The sequence below is a fragment of the Symphalangus syndactylus genome, chromosome 3 (assembly GCF_028878055.3).
Source record: "Symphalangus syndactylus isolate Jambi chromosome 3, NHGRI_mSymSyn1-v2.1_pri, whole genome shotgun sequence".
Classification (NCBI taxonomy): domain Eukaryota; kingdom Metazoa; phylum Chordata; class Mammalia; order Primates; family Hylobatidae; genus Symphalangus; species Symphalangus syndactylus.
This window is the reverse complement of record NC_072425.2, coordinates 94,181,039-94,197,593: the sequence shown is the minus strand read 5'-3', so window position 1 is coordinate 94,197,593 and position 16,555 is coordinate 94,181,039. Positions and strand designations below refer to the sequence as shown.

Sequence of the window (16,555 nt, the reverse complement as noted above, 5' to 3'; positions counted from 1 at the left end):
AAATTATTTTAGAATATAATGTAATTTCTACAGGGTTCTTGATATTGACATAATAATATCTAACCTCTAGAGTGCTGATTATGCACCAGGCTGTATTCTAAGCACCTACATTTATTTACACAATCCTTCATTTCAAGAATGAGGAAACTGAGACACAAGAAGTCCAGTAGCACATGCCAGGTCACACAGCCAGCAAGGGCGGGCATTTAATTCTGAGAAATCTTGCACTAGACTCTGTGCTCTTGATCAGTGCTCAAGAGCCGCTTGTCCAAGTGTTCTATTTTGAATCCATACTAAGAAAGACTCTACTGAAAAAAAAGGAAAAATAAGGAGAAAAAATATGAACACTATTTAATGGCTTCTACCTTTCCTACTGAAAAACTTCAAAGCCATACATGATTTCAACAATCTCAGGGTCTTCAATTACACAGGGGACCACATCATTAACAGACTGACATGATTACTTAGTAATTTCACTTCCCCAACATAAGACAACTGAATGTTAACAAGCATATCCTAAGAAGGAATGATCTAGAACCCATTCAATGATTAACTCATCTTCTTCCCAGTCTTAGACTCTACCAACAAAGGATCTGAACAGCTTACAAAATACCATCTTTAAAAGAAAGAATCTTTTAAGATAATAGGGATTTAAGACTCAATTGCTTTGAACCTATAGGCTTCTCAGCAATTAATTCATTTTCGTTGGACTTTTCTGAAAATGTGTTTTCAAATGCAGTAACATGCTTTTACTGTTCAAAAGAACTATTAGGTAAATTAGCTGTGACTGATTTATAGGATATTTTGGGATGCCTCTTTAGAACCCTGTCATAAAGTAGAAAATGCATATATAATTTCTCATGCATTTTGAATACTCTCATTAAGTAATCTATAATATTTTTAACAAAATGTATGTGGCATAAAAGCATGTAATATATGTCACAATATCTTTTGTAAACACCAGTCATATAAGCAGATCTTCTATTCTCAGCCAGAAGTATTTTCCATTTTGAAAGCAGCAATAACATTGCCACACTGGAAAAGAAAATATCTACAAAGAGTATAAAGCATATCATGGCCCATATAAATAGTAAACATATAAATAAATAAACATATAGTACAAATAAAGATATTCTAAAAAACTAAGCCACCATCTTTTTAATTAGGTTAATCTTTTTATTTTGAGATAGTTGTTGACTCACATGCAATCTCTATTTCTGCAAGTTCTCTATGTCTGTAATTTTTGTCCTCTCGAGAATGCTATTTATATGGAATAATACATTGTTAGTCTTTGGGGAATGACTTTTTTCACTCACTATAATTCTTTAAAGATTCATCCAAGTTGCTATAAATACATCAACAGCTCCCTCCTCTTTAATTGCTGAGTGGTTTTCCATGTTATGGAGGTACCACTGTTTAACCATTTGCCTGTTGAAGAGCATTTGCACTGTTTCCAGTTTTTGTTTATTATGATTAAAACTTCTGTGGATATTCATGCACAGATATTTGTATAAACATGTTTTCATCTCTCTGAAATAAATACTCAAAAGTGCAACTGGTGAGTCATATGGTAGTTGCATGTTTTGTTTTTTTAAGAAACTGTCAAACTTTTTTCCAGAGTGGCTGGGCCATTTTACATTCTCACGAGCGGTGGTGTCTGGATGATCCAGTTTTTCCACATGCTTGCCATCATGTGTTAGAATCACCATTTTTCAATTTCAGCTCGTATGATAGCTGTGTAGTGTTATAACAGTGTGGTTTTAATTTGCTCTTTCCAAATAGCTAATAATGTTGAACACCTGTCATGTATTTATTTGCCATCTTCATATTCTGTTTGATAAAAAATCTCTTTCTATCCTTGGCACACTTTCATATTGGATTTTTTTATTGTTGAGACTTGAGAGTTCTTTATGTATTTTTTATATTCGTCCTTTATCAGATATGTGGTTTGGTAACATGTTCCCCCATTTTGCAGCTGGTCTTTTCATCCTCTTAACAGAGTATTTCACGGAGCCAAAATTTGTAATTTTGATGAAGTCTGCTTTATCAATTTTTCCTTTTATGGATCATGCTTTTGATGTCAAGTCTAACAACTCTTCACCAAGCTCTATGGATTCAAAAGATTTTCTCATACATTTTATTGTAAGTATCATAAGTGAATGTTTTGTATTTACATCCATGATTCATTTTGATTTAATTTTTGTATAAGGTCTGAGGTTTAGATCAAGATTCTTTTTTACCTATGGTTGTCCAACTGCCTTGGCACCATTTGTTGAAAAGAGTATGCTTTCTCCACTGTTGATTTTCTATTTTTTCCATTAATATATGTTTCTATGTCTCCACCAATACCACACAGTTTTGATTAATGTAGGTATATAATACATCAAAATAGAATCCACCACTTCTTATCGCTTCGTTCTCCCTGTTCATAATCGTTTAGCTATTCCAGTGTCTCTGCTTTTCATATACATTTTAGAAAATCCCATGTCTACAGAAATTCCTGTTGGGAATTTGATAGAGTGACATAAAACTTACAGCAAATTGGGGGAAATTGACATCTTTACTATGTTAAGTTTTCCAGTCCATAAACACAACATGTCTCTCCATTTATTTAGATCTTCTTTGATTTCCTTCAGCATTTTGAAGTTTTCTGCATGCAGATCCTGTGAATGTTTTGTTAGATTTATACCTAAGGTATTTCTTGTTGAGCTATTGGAGCTCGAATTGTGTTTTAATTTTAGAGTACATGTGTTAATTGCCAGTTAATAGAAATACAATTATGTAATTTTTGTATGTTTATCTTGTATTCCACTACTTTTCTGTACTCACATATAAGTTCTACTATTTGGGGGATTTTGTTGGTAAATTCCATGGTTTTTCCTTGAAAACACATGTATCATCTGCAAATAAGGACAGGCTTTTTTTTCTTCCTTTCTGATCTGTGTGCATTTTATTTCCTTTTCTGGCCTTATTGAATCGGCTATACCTTTCAGTCTTCTGTTGAATAAGAGTGGTGAGGGAGGACATTCCTGATCTTAAGGGTAAAGCATTCAGTCTTTCATCATTAGTATGTTAGTTGTAGGCTGCCAGTAAATTTATTTTTATCAAGTTGAGGAAGTTTGCCTCCATTTCTAGTTTTCTGAGAGGTTCTATGGTAAATGCATCTTGAAATTTGTCAAATATTTCTTCCGCCACCAATTGGTTTAATCATGAGAATATTTTTGTTTTTAATATCGTGAATTACATGGATTTTTAAATATTTAATCAGCTTTGCAACTCTACAGTAATGTTTACTGTAGAGTAAACATTACTTGATCAGAGTATATAATTATTTTTATATACTACTGAATTTTATTTGCTATTATTTTAAGAATTTTTACATCTATTTTCATGAGCAATATAACTGCGGTTTTCTTCTGTTATACTGACTGTCTGCTCTTGATATTACAATACTATCTTCATGAAGTAAATTGTAAAGCACTCTCTCCTCTGCCATTTTCTGGAAGAGAATGTATAGAATTACATTACTTCTTATTTCAGTTTGGTAGAATTCTCAAATGACGTCATATGGGCCTGTATATTTTTTTTTGACATTTTTAAATCATAAATTCAATATCCTAAATAAATTTGGAACTATTCAAAATTTTTTTTTTTCATATTGGGTGAATTGCACTAGTTTGTGCTTTTTAAAAAGTGGGTCCATTTCCTCTACATTGTCAAATTTATTTGAGTGGAATTAATCATGCTATTTTGTTTTTGTCCTTTTGGTGTCTGCAGGATCTGTAGCAATATGTCTTATATAATATCTAATGCTGGCATTTTTGTGGCTTCTCTCTGTTTTTCATTATCTGTCTTCCTAGAAGATTATCAGTTTTAAAAATCATTTCAAAGAACAAGCTTTTTATTTCACTTATTTTCTTTATTATTTTTATATTTTCAACATCATTGATTTCTGCACTTATCTTTTCTATTTCCTTCCTTTTGCTTGCTTTGAGTTTATTTTGCTCTTTTTTTCTAGATGGGAGATTAGATAATTGTTTTGAAACCTTTTCTGTTTCCTAATGTTCATTTACTGCTATAAATTTCCTTCTTGGGGCTGCTTTAACTAGATCCCACAAAATTAACAATGTTGTATTTTCATTTTCTTGCAGATCAATGTATTTTTTTATTTCTATCAAGATTTCCTTTTTGACCCATAATATTTAGAAGTGTGTGTAATTTCTGTGTTTGGAAATTTTCTTGTTATTAATTTCTAGTTTAATTCCAATTTGGTTAGAAAACACATTTTGTAAGGTTCCAATTCTTTTAAGTTTGTTAAGATTTGTTTTATAGTTCAGGCTATGGTGTACCTTGATATACGTTTAGTGAGCTTTAAAAATATGTGTATTCTACTGTTTCAGGATAGAATATTCTATATATGTCAATTAGGTCTTGCTGGCTTATGGTGTTGTTAAATTTTTTTATATCCTTGCTAGTTTCCTGTCTAGCTGTTTTATCGATTGAGAGAGGGATACTAAAATCTCCAACTATAATAATGGGTTTATCTATTTCTCCCATTAGTTCTATCAGTTTTTATTTTATGTATTTTGAAGCTCTGCTTTTGGTGAATATACATTTAGGATACCTACATCTTCTCAATGAATTGACTTTTATCATTTTTAATATCTCTGTCTCTGGTAATTTTTTTCTCTAAAGTCTACTTTATCTCATATTAATATAGCCACTCCTTCCTTCTTTTGATTAAAGTTTGCCTGGTAAATCTTTTTTTATCTTAATTTTCTTTGCTCCCAACCTAGATTTATCATTGTATTTAGAGTGAGTTTCTTGTACACAATAAATGGTTGGTTCATGGAGTTTTTTAATCCACTCTACCAATCTCTGACTTTTAATTGCTATGTTTTTAGGCCACTAACACTTAATATAATTATTGTATGCTAGAGCTTAAGTCTGCCCTTTTACTTTTTGTTTTTTCATTGTTTCCTTGGTTTTTCATGTTTTTCTTTTTTTTTTCTGCCATTCCCTTGGTTACTAAACATTTATTTAGAATACAGTTTTGATTTGTCTCATGTTTTTGAGTGTATCTCTTTGAGGTTGTGCTGGATATAAATAATCACAGTCAACTGGTGTCTTCATTTTATCAGTTTGAGTGAAGTGTAGAAACCTGACCTCCCTTTATTCGTCTTTAACCCCCCCTATTTATAAAACCATTATCTTAATTATTTCCTTTATATTCAGTTTAAAACCACATCAGACAACATTATAACTTTTGCTTTACATGACAATAATAACATAAAACTCAAAAGAGAAAGACAATGTATGTATTTACCTATAATTTTACCCTTGCATTGTTCTTTTTCCTTTTGATGTTCTAAGATTACTTTCTTTATCATTTCTTTTTTGTCCAAAAAAAAATTCTTTAGTTATTCTTTTTGGGTAGTCCTGCTAGGAAAATTCTCTTAGTCTTCCTTCACTTGAGAATGTCATGATCTCCCTGTCATTCCTGAGAATATATTTTCTGGGTACCAAATCCTGAGTTGACTGTTCTTTTCTTTCTGCACTTGAAAAATGTTGTACTACTTCTTTCTGACCTCCATGGTTTTTAATGTGAAATATACTATCATTGAAAAATTGCTCTTCCTTAGTATAATTTCTCTTTCACTGATTTAGACTTAATTTTATTTTCTTTGTCTTTAGTTTTCAGAAGTTTGACTGTGATGTGTTTAGTGTAAATTTATTTGTGTTTATCCTGTTTAGGATTCTCTCAGTTGCTTGTTTTTGCAGGTTTATGCCTTTTGCTAAATTTGGAAAATTTCAGCCATTATTTCAACAATTTCTCTGTCAGTTTCACCCTCTTTCTCCTCCCCCTCAGGAATTCCAATTACACAAATATTAGATTGCTTTTGGTCACAGTCTCACAGATCCATAAGGTAAAAATTTTTTTTTCAATTTTCTTTTTATCATTCATTATGGATAATTTCTATGGTTCTATCTTCACATTCTCCAGTTCTTCCCTTTGTCCTGTGCATCCTGCTATTAAGCTCTTCCATTGAGATTTTATTTTGGCTAGTATATTTTTAGTTTTAAAATTTCCACTTGGTTCTCCTTTATGTCTTCAAGAGCAGTGTTGAATTTTTTGCTTCTTTGCTGAGATGTTTTATTTTTTCATTTGTTCCAAGCATGTTTGTACTTAATCATTGAAAAGATTTTATGATTATTGATTTAAAACATTTTTAGCCAATTATGACATCTAACTTCTCTATTATCTCAATTTTAAGATGTAATGATGGTCACTCTTCATTCAACTTTAGATTTACCTGCTTATTAGTAAGGGTCTGATGAGAGATTTTTTAACTGAAATCTGGATAGTTTTAGTATTATGTATGGTACTCTTATTTAAACCTTCTGTTTCAGCAGCTTCTTTTGACACTGCTGTGATAGTGAGGGAATGAGGGGCAAGGCATGGGGAGCAGGCTCCTTAGTGCTACCTGAAGTAGAAGTTCCCCACTAAGCCTCAGTTTACATCAAAAGTGGAGAAGCTTCCTGATTACTGCCACCTGGAGGTAGGATTTCTAGCTCCCCACTCAGCCTCTGATAATACCACCTTAGCTGGCAAGGATAAGACTAGCTTTTTACTAATACCACGGATTGGGTAGGTGGAGTCGTCCTCATTAACACTGTGTGGTTCTGAAATTTCAGACTTTCTACAAGGCCTACTCTGAAACCATCCCTTTGGGGAACAGGATGAGTAACTCGTCACTGCCAGTTGGCTATGGGTCCTTAATCAGGTTTCTCTGACTTCAGCCTGGAGGGGAGGTGGGAGGAAGATTGGGGTTCTCACTGAAGCCTGGTGAGGGTGGAAGTCTAGGCTATTCACTCAGCCTTCACTAGTGTGGATGCAGAAGAAGCCATGGGTTTTTTTCCTACGGTGTCTGACTGGAGTAGAGAGGTTGTTGTCTTACATTGTTATGCTTTGCGAGGCTCCTCCTTTCCTAGATCTTTGTCTAAAAACAGCAAACATCTGTTAGAACTTTTTTGTCTGTATGTATTGGTGTATTGGATTTCTGGCTTCTTCAATTCTGGTATTAATGAGGCAAAAAAGCAAAAAGAGAACTCAGATCTCAAAATCCCAAGCTGTTATGGGCCAAAAGTTTGTATCTTCCCCCAATATGTATGTTGAAATCTCTAATCCCCAATGTGATGGTATTTTGAGTTGGGGCTTTTGGAAGGTAATAGGTCACAAGACTGGAGCCCTGAAGAACAGGATTTGCACCCTTATAAGAAAAGATGCAAGAGAAATGGTCTCTCTCTGCATATGAGGACATAGTGAGAGGACAACCATATGCAAATCAGGAAAAGGATCATCATAAGACACTCAATCTGCCACCCTGACCTCGGACTTCCCAGCCTCTGGAACTGTGAGAAATAAATATTTATTTTTTAAGACAACCAGTCTATATTTTGTTACAGTAACCTGAATTGACTAAGACACTAGCTATTCTGCCTCGTCTTTCTATCTTTCAGAAATTCCTTATGTTCGTTTTACATATGATATCCAATGAGCCAGTACTTTCTTTTTGTAGACAGAGTCTCACTCTGTCACCCAGGCTGGAGGACAGTGGCATGATCACGGTTCATTACAGCCTTGATCTCCTGGGCTCAATCAATCCTCCTGCCTGAGCTTCTCAGGTAGCTAGGACTACAGGCACGTGCCACCATGTCTGGCTATTTCTTATTTTATTTATTGTTTTTGTAGAGATGAAGCAGAAGTCCAAAAATTTACTTTAATATATAACTTATTTATAAACTAGGCAATGTTATTTTAAAATATGAAAGGTGTGGAAACCATAATGTTGCATCTTTTTTGCAACCAATTTTCATATATTTATATGTAAGCACAGGAATTAGTGGTAGTAAAAAAAGAAATGCTTTTGCAGTCGGGTGTGTGCATATAAAATGAAAATTTTATATCTGTGTCTGCTACGTGTCAAAGTATGCGTAATGTCTAAGCCCAGAATTTTAAGCACTTGAAAGCAAAGAGGGCCGGGCACAGTGGCTCACGCCTGTAATCCGAGCACTTTGGGAGGCTGAGGCGGGCAGATCACAAGGTCAGGAGATCGAGACCATCCTAGCTAACACGGTGAAACCCTGTCTCTACTACAAATACAAAAAATTAGCTGGGCGTGGTGGTGGGCACCTGTAGTCCCAGCTACTTGGGAGGCTGAGGCAGAAGAATGGCGTGAACCCGGGGGGCGGAGCTTGCAGTGAGCCGAGATCGTGCGTCACTGCACTCCAGCCTGGGTGACAAAGCGAGACTCCTCTCAAAAAAAAAAAAAAAAAAAGCAAAGAGGATCCAGCTTAATAATTTTTAGCAGTTTTATGTGATATAGATTCTTTATTCTCTTTCCACAATTATTCAAATATTTATTTTATTCTTTTATCAAGTACTTGGGTAATACTCTGTACCAGTCATTGTCTTAAGCACACAGAACTAAAGACTTTGTCTCTGTAATCAGGTTTAGGAGACACAAGTTAATAAATGATTACAATGCAAAATGACTTTTTCAAAAATAAAAGCATGTGCAATGATCTATAATATCATTGAGAGGAAAAGTGAATACCTTTCCTTCTTGAATGAGCTAAGGATGGCTTCCAGGAGGAAGTGACACCTGAGCTAGATCTTAAAGAATGAGTGAGATTTCTGTAGATGCAAAAATAAGGGTATTCCACACAAAGGAAATAGCAAGAACAAAATCTAGAAACACAAAAGAGCACAGAATGTCCTATGGAAAATCATACCCTTCTGGGACTAAAACCAGCACATGGAGAACACCGGAGAATGGTAGAAAAAATTAGCAAGAGAGTGTAGGCTGTGAGCAACAGGGAGTATAAATAAAAATCAAGAATTTTACTCAGCACAGTATTAGACGAGTATGCCTGAAGAATAGAAACCTGACCTTATTCTTTGAATCCTGTCCACCCTACTCTCTCGAGGATTTTTCAACTTTGGCACTATGGGCCTTCTGGACGAGGTAATTCCTGGTGGTGGGGCACTGTCGTTTGCATCGTAAGATATTTAGCAGCATCTGTGGCTCCTAATCACTAGATGCCAATAGAACTATTCCTATCTCCGACTTGTGACAACTATTTGTCTCTAGAGATTACCAAATGCCTACTGAGGGACAAAATCACTCTGATTTGAGAACCACTGATCCCACATTAAAGGTCCCTGCCTGTCATATACTGCTCAGGGAACAATGGTTAAATCCATGGTCACAATTGCTTTAAAAATGAGAAAGGAGCCAGGCGTGGTAGCTCATGCCTCTAATCCCAACACTTTGGGAGGCCGAGGCGGGGGGACCACCTGAGGTCAGGAGTTCAAGACCAACCTGGCCAACATGGTGAAATCCTATCTCTACAAAAATCAGCCAGGCATGATGGCAGGTGTCTGTAATCCCAGCTACTCGGGAGGCTGAGGTGGGAGAATCACTTGAACTCAGGAGGTGGATGTTGTAGTGAGCCAAGATCATGCCATTGCACTCCAGCCTTGGCGACAGAGCGAGACTCAGTCTCAAAAAAAAGAGAGAGAGAAAGGAAGCATTAGGATACACTGAAGAGGGGTTGACGCAGGTGAATAATAGCATTTCTAAATTAAGAAACTGGGTTAAGGGAAATATTAAACAGTTGCCCAGAATGTAAAATTGGTAGGCTTTGATAACTAAAAACAGAAATAGCATTTCTGTTGATAAAAGTGGCTATCTTTTTTCCTTATCAAATCTGCCATGACCTATAGCTGAGCTACTTCACATAATAAACTAAGAACGTATTCACTCACATCTCTAATTTTTCTTAGAGCTAAGTTAATTATGGTTTAAGAGAGGGATATTCAAAGTTTCTCAATTTTCTTTATGTTTTGTTAATATATTAACATATTCACAAAACTGACTTGATCAAATAGCCACCTACATAAACTATGGGGCCTGAACTTTTGGAATGCGTTTTGCTTTTAAAATCAACTATATTTGTTTTTAGAAGTTCATCACTTTGCCAACGGGAGGGACTCAATATGCACTTTATAAGTGACTGAACGACTGAAGGAGTAGGGAGATGAATCAATCATCCTAAAAAATATGATCAGCCATTTCAAAGTGGCATTCTTGATGCGTTTTCCTTTTATGGCAAGGCAAACACACAAAGTTCCCTGTGTAACACAGAATGCATTTATTATATGGCTGGTAACGATTAGGGCAGTGCTGTATAACCACGAAAGAAAATCATTCTCTGAGAGAAGCTAACGTTCAAAACCTAAGCCTGTGGTTTTGACATTATTAGTACCACTCTACCTGCTTAAGCATTGACAAATTATTCAGTAACAGATAATGACTGGCTGGGGTGGCAAACATAGATGCTACTAACTCCATAATTGCACAGCTGCATACTATAAAATTGCATTATGCAATGGAAAGAGTCAAGTTAAATAGGGTAAACTAAAATAAATTTGTTTTGTATTTAGACAGAACTTTGCAAAGTTAACAATTTCATTTTCATTTGAAGCAAGTCCATCCTTACACCCTGGAATTAAAATGAAAAAGATCAGTGTTCCCCCACCCCCCACCCCACCAACTCTGTTTATTCTCTTTACTGGTGTTGACTAGGAAAATCTTGGACAGAAAATTAGCACTACTACTGCTGTTTACATTTGAGTTAATTTTTGAAAAGGAAAAATAAAATCAATGAAAGTCCATTACCTAGAGAATTCTAATTTAGCAACTTTGAAGTCTTCAAATAAGAATATAATTTAATGTCATACATAATATTTTTTCTTTAGGGATGTGTATTAGTTATAGGGGTTTTCAGTTCTCCATTTTCTTAAACTAAAAGCAATTAAGTAGATAGGGAAGGAAAGATTGAGACAGTTCTACTTACAGTTAATTTTAAAAGTATGTATACCAAGCTGCTCCAATAGCATGAATATCAGCTGCACAATAGTCTAATGAGATTTGAACTGTCAGCAGAACAGAACTTTTGAATGATACTAGATTCAAAATAATAGAATAGAGACAGAAGGACTGGGAAAATTAAACATATTTTGTAGTTGCCAGGCAATATAATTTTTCAAGGTTGAGTAATGCATTAATCCCCTATAGGAATAAGCAGACTTTTAGTTTCCATAGTGTTATAAGCCAAATTTTGATATTTTTGGCTTAGAACAATGGAGCAGGCCCCCATTCCTTCAAAGTTTTTCCACATCCTCTTTAAAAGTGCAGTGACTGGGAGTATTTTTGGTAATTTATTTGTATTTCATACTGAGATTTATAAAAAATGAAACCACTCCAAAAGATTTATGATTGAATGCAGGACATATGAAAATTTAAAAGCACAGTTCATTAAACAAATCAATGATTCCCATGATTAGAAAACAATAATCTAATAGACAGTGCATTTTGTTCTGGAGGTCAAAGTCTAAGTTATTATCAATACTCTGGGAACAAAAGCCCCACAGTTAAGAGGTCTCCATACCATTTTATCAAATAATTCAAGGATGTAAATAGCATGAAATATACTAACATAGTGGTCATTCTCACATCTATGAATAACCAATCTGTAAATCTATTCTACAGATAGAACACTAGCTTCCCTACTGACGTTCCCAGTGACTGAGGCCACACAGAACACACAGGCATGACACGCTTTCACAGCCACAAATAACATTTTATGTAAAAAAAACAGAGATTTCTGAAAATCAATATAATTATAAATTCATTATTGAAAATTAATGAGTAAGAAGATTAAATTTTCAAAAAAGATGTAAGAACTCATCTTGTGGCCAACTGTGTTAATGTCAAGCAAGAGAAATTTCTGTAGTAATCTTTTTTTTTTTTTTGAGACGGAGTCTCGCTCTGTCACCCAAGCTGGAATGCAGTGGCATGATCTCAGCTCACTGAAACCTCCGCCTCCCGGGTTCAAGCGATTCTCCTGCCTCAGCCTCCTGAGTAGCTGGGGTTACAGGCGCATGCCACCACACCCGGCTAATTTTTGTGTTTTTTTTTTTTTTTTCAGTAGAGATGGGGTTTCATCATGTTGGTCAGGCTGGTCTCGAACTCCTGACCTTGTGGTCCACCCACCTTGGCCTCCCAAAGTGCTGGGGTTACAGGCGTGAGCCACCACACCCAGCCAATAATCTTTAATATATACAAATGACATAGCACTAAACTTATTTTTTGAAAGACAAAAATAACATGCAAGCTTTCTGAAGGCTGGGACTATTATAAATTAAATTAAATGCACTGTGGCAGGCATTTAAAGAGAAACACGGGTATAAGGCAGGCAGTAAGAAGCAAATCATAGCTCATAGTAATAGCATCATTCCAATCACTAAGCTGCTGGAAGAGACAAAATAACTTGTTATTTGATCTCCTAATTAGACTCTTGCTCTGTTCAATACTATCTGTTTGAAAATGTATAGATAGATATAGATAGATAGACAGACAGATGATACATAACTGATTTAAGAAGTTTATCAAATCTTGAGAGAAAGAAAATTTTGAGTTCAAATGAAAATTTTAGTTCAGATCAAGTTTTGTTTTTGTTTTTATTTTGTTTTAGCATCATGATTGTTAAAGCAAATATAAACTACAGTTGGCTGTACTTAAAGAGCCAATATATGTGAAGGAGATAGGTTAAGAGGGATCTACTCTGCTATTGAGACAAATAAATTCATTAATAAGAAATAAGGGATTAAACAAAAATATGCTTTTAAATTTAATTTTGGGATATGCTTTCGGTCTTCCTCTTGATGTCTGTTTCTTCCCTTTGTGTTTTATTTGCTTTTTGATCTTTCTAGTTGTTGTGGCATTTGGCTTCTCTTTTTCTTACCTCCTACCTGACCTTGTATTTCCCTATTAAATTGCTAGCGAGAATATATATGCAATTACTTTGGAGGTACTCATTTGTTTTGATTGAGGTAAATAACAATGAGTCATAGTTCTAAAATTTTCCAACATCAAATATGCCAGCAAACAAACAACAAAAACTCTCAGCAATAGATGCTTGATGTTTACTCCTCAAGCAAGACCTCACCTTTCTAGTAAAAGCTCCTATATAGGGATCAACTACCATTTGATTTAAAGTAGAGTATGAAATAATTTAAAAATAAAAATACTTCAGGGCTAATTCATTGGGTGGGGGACATAACCCTCCAGCTATAATTCCTAACATTTTCTCTTCAAACTTCCTATGTTCCCACAAATCAGTCTTTCTAATTAAGAAGTTTGCAAGGGCTGTACAGATTTATTTCTTGGCTTAGTCTCTGCACTTTTGCTAAATGTCAAGGTTTGAGATTTGTTAGAATTCGTGCTCTGTGGATATCTGCTGGACTTTCTAGCAGGTGTGAAGAACCCACCACTCTTTCTGTTGCATCTCGTTTCCACTTATTAAATACTTTATCTTGGAGGATGAAGCAAAAGTGACTTTTGTGTTTCCTGGCAGTCTCCTGTTTCAAAGGACTTAATAGTGATTTGTTTATTTCAGAGGAAATGAACACCAGTCAGTGATGACAGATTTATTATTAAGTGGACATCACACACACACACACACACACACACACACACACAGCCTTTACTTTTCTTACAGTTCAGGGTTCCTTCTAACCACACTCTAAATGGTCAAGACAATGTTACACATTTTGGCAAACCAGAGCCATGTGATTCAATATCATCAAATCTGTGAATCTATATGATTTCCTCCAGATATATTTCCAGAATAACCCAGGGAAAATAAAATGAGCAAAGAAAACTAAGATTACCTTAAAGTAAGAGAAAAAAGCACCTTAATGAATCAGTAACACTAATTATCTTTTGGAAAATACCTGAAGGAATATTAAAAGCAAAAAGAGATTAATTTCAGGAGTTCAAGTCAGATGTCTGTTATTTAGAAAGAGAATACAAGCAAACCCTGAAACTCCAGATCCTGAAGTAGTTTCAAGTACAACAGCACTATTGATTTACTTGTTATTTTAGTCACTAATGACATATATTAATGTTAAGTTGAATTTTCAAAATACATTTGAAGAATAAATATCAACTCCAGAATGGTCCAAATTATTCTTCCCCCAAAATGACCAATTTTACCATGTAGTAAATATCATGCATGTCAGACACTGAGATCTCATCAAAAAGAATCAAATCCCTTTTAGATTCCATTTAAAAAATACTGGCAGACTAATTTGCAGTATTCATTCAGATCAAGTGGACACCAGTAATGTAACAATAATTTTGCTAGACTAGGAAAGTGGATTTATATGCTATCCTTACCCTTATTGCTGAAAGTGCTCAGCTGAATAATCCTCAAAGGTAAAATTTCAGCTACTTGACACCTTAATAAATAAATGAAATTAAATGTTCAAAGAGCAGATTATAGAAGATACTCAACTGGATGCTATTATTCCCACCTCTGCATATATGGTCTTGGGGTGCCACTTTCTGAGCCTCAATTTTCTCAACTTTAAGATTGAGAGGGTGGTTTTGATGGATTCTAGAACCCCTTCCAATTCTAACATTCTGCGAATGTGTTCAAATGTAGACTGCAGGAAGGTATTAACAGCTCTCAAGATAAAGATGGAAATAAAGGAAGAAATGTCAAGACCAATGGAGGGAAACTCAGAAAGGGCTAAAAGTCACATCACTTGTTTCATAATTTTCATCTAAAGTCAGTCCTCGAAACGGGAGAGCTAATACAATCACAGTCATGCCTGTAAATGGAATTCTCAATGACTTCCATAGGCCTAATCCTCCCTTACCTTATCAAAATGGCATTGATTTCATGCCAGAAATAATGCAGCTTATATATATTTAACCAGCTATGAAAATCTCCTGCCTTTCACTGTGACTTTATCTAATGATGTCCTAGGAATTGTATTTTTGAAATACAAAATTTAGTAACCTTGGATCAATTACTGCTTCACAAATCTTGGTGCATGAGACAAAGAAATATTCAAATGGGGCTGGGTGGGGTGGTTCATGCCTGTAATCCCAGCACTTTGGGAGGCCAAGGTGGGCAGATCATAAGGTCAGGAGTTCACGACCAGCCTGGGCAACACGGTAAAACCCTGTCTCTACTAAAATACAAAAAATTAGCCGGGCGTTGTGGTATGTGCCTGTAGTCCCAGCTAGTTGTGAGGCTGAGGCAGGAAAATTGCTTGAACCTGGGAGGCGGAGGTTGCAGTGAGCTGAGATCGTGCCACTGCACTCCAGCGTGGGCAACAGAGCAAGACTGTGTCTCAAAAAAAAAAAAATAAATAAAATAAAATGGTAAAAATTGATAATTATTTATAATTAATAAACTTGTACATAATTCCCTAAGTTCCAGGGACTTGGCCCTATGCTTTGGGTACAGTAAGATGAATAGAACACCTTGAAGTTTCTGGAAGGGTCCACAGTACAATAGGGAAGCCAAAGATGGAAACAAATGGTGACAATCTGTGATAGAGGGTATAATAATGCAGCAAACATGATGCAAATACCCAGAGAAATCCAGGGAGGTTCCAGGAAAAGGGTGGCAGCTGCCTCAACTCCTCTCACCTCATATTTCCTACTTCTTTTTTTTTTTTTTTTTTGAGACAGAGTCTCACTCTGTCACCAGAGTGAGATTTTGCACAGAATTTCAGGAACCCAAAAGCTACACTGAATTAAATATGCTTATTACTTGACAAAGTCCCTTATATTTTTCTTCAAAATGATTTGATTCTGGCCACCATCTACTAGATATTCATGTACTCATCACCTTTTAGAAGTAGGAAATAAGGCTGAGCGCAGTGGCTCACACCTGTAATCCCAGCACTTTGGGAAGCCGAGGAGGACAGATCACAAAGTCAAGAGATCTAGACCATCCTGGCCAACAGGGTGAAACCCCGTCTCTACTAAAAATATAAAAAATTAGCTGGGCGTGGTGGCACATGCCTGTTGTCCCAGCTACTCAGGAAGCTGAGGCAAGAGGATTGGTTGAATCCAGGAGGCAGAGGTTGCAGTGAGCCGAGATTGCACCACTGCCCTCCAGCCTGGTGACAGAGTGAGACTCTGTCTCAAAAAAAAAAAAAAAAAAAGAAGTAGGAAATAAGAGGTGAGAGGAGTTGAGGCAGCTGCCACCCTTTTCCTGGAACCTCCCTGGATTTCTCTGGGTATTTGCATCATGTTTGCTGCATTATTATACCCTCTATCACAGATTGTCACCATTTGTTTCCATCTTTGGCTTCCCTATTGTACTGTGGACCCTTCCAGAAACTTCAAGGTGTTCTATTCATCTTACTGTACCCAAAGCATAGGGCCAAGTCCCTGGAACTTAGGGAATTATGTACAAGTTTATTAATTATGATGCTGCTGAAACACCTATTGCATTGGTGTGGTGTGTTGGGGGTCCTAGGGGAGGTAGGCTACAATTTGAAATGAGTAACCATTTATGAAAATCATCCTTTTCTGAGCTCCTGCCTTTAAATAATTCATCTTGGGCTAAAATACTAATGTACTTCCTAAGGTTAATAAGTGATTTTAAATGAAGTATATTT

General features: G+C 35.6%; 1 protein-coding gene across 1 annotated transcript in view; it reads right to left on the bottom strand.

The window, feature by feature from the left end:
• Positions 1–16,555, bottom strand: part of MEOX2 (mesenchyme homeobox 2) — a 75,908-nt gene that overhangs the window by 40,471 nt on the left and 18,882 nt on the right. The window lies entirely within an intron of this gene.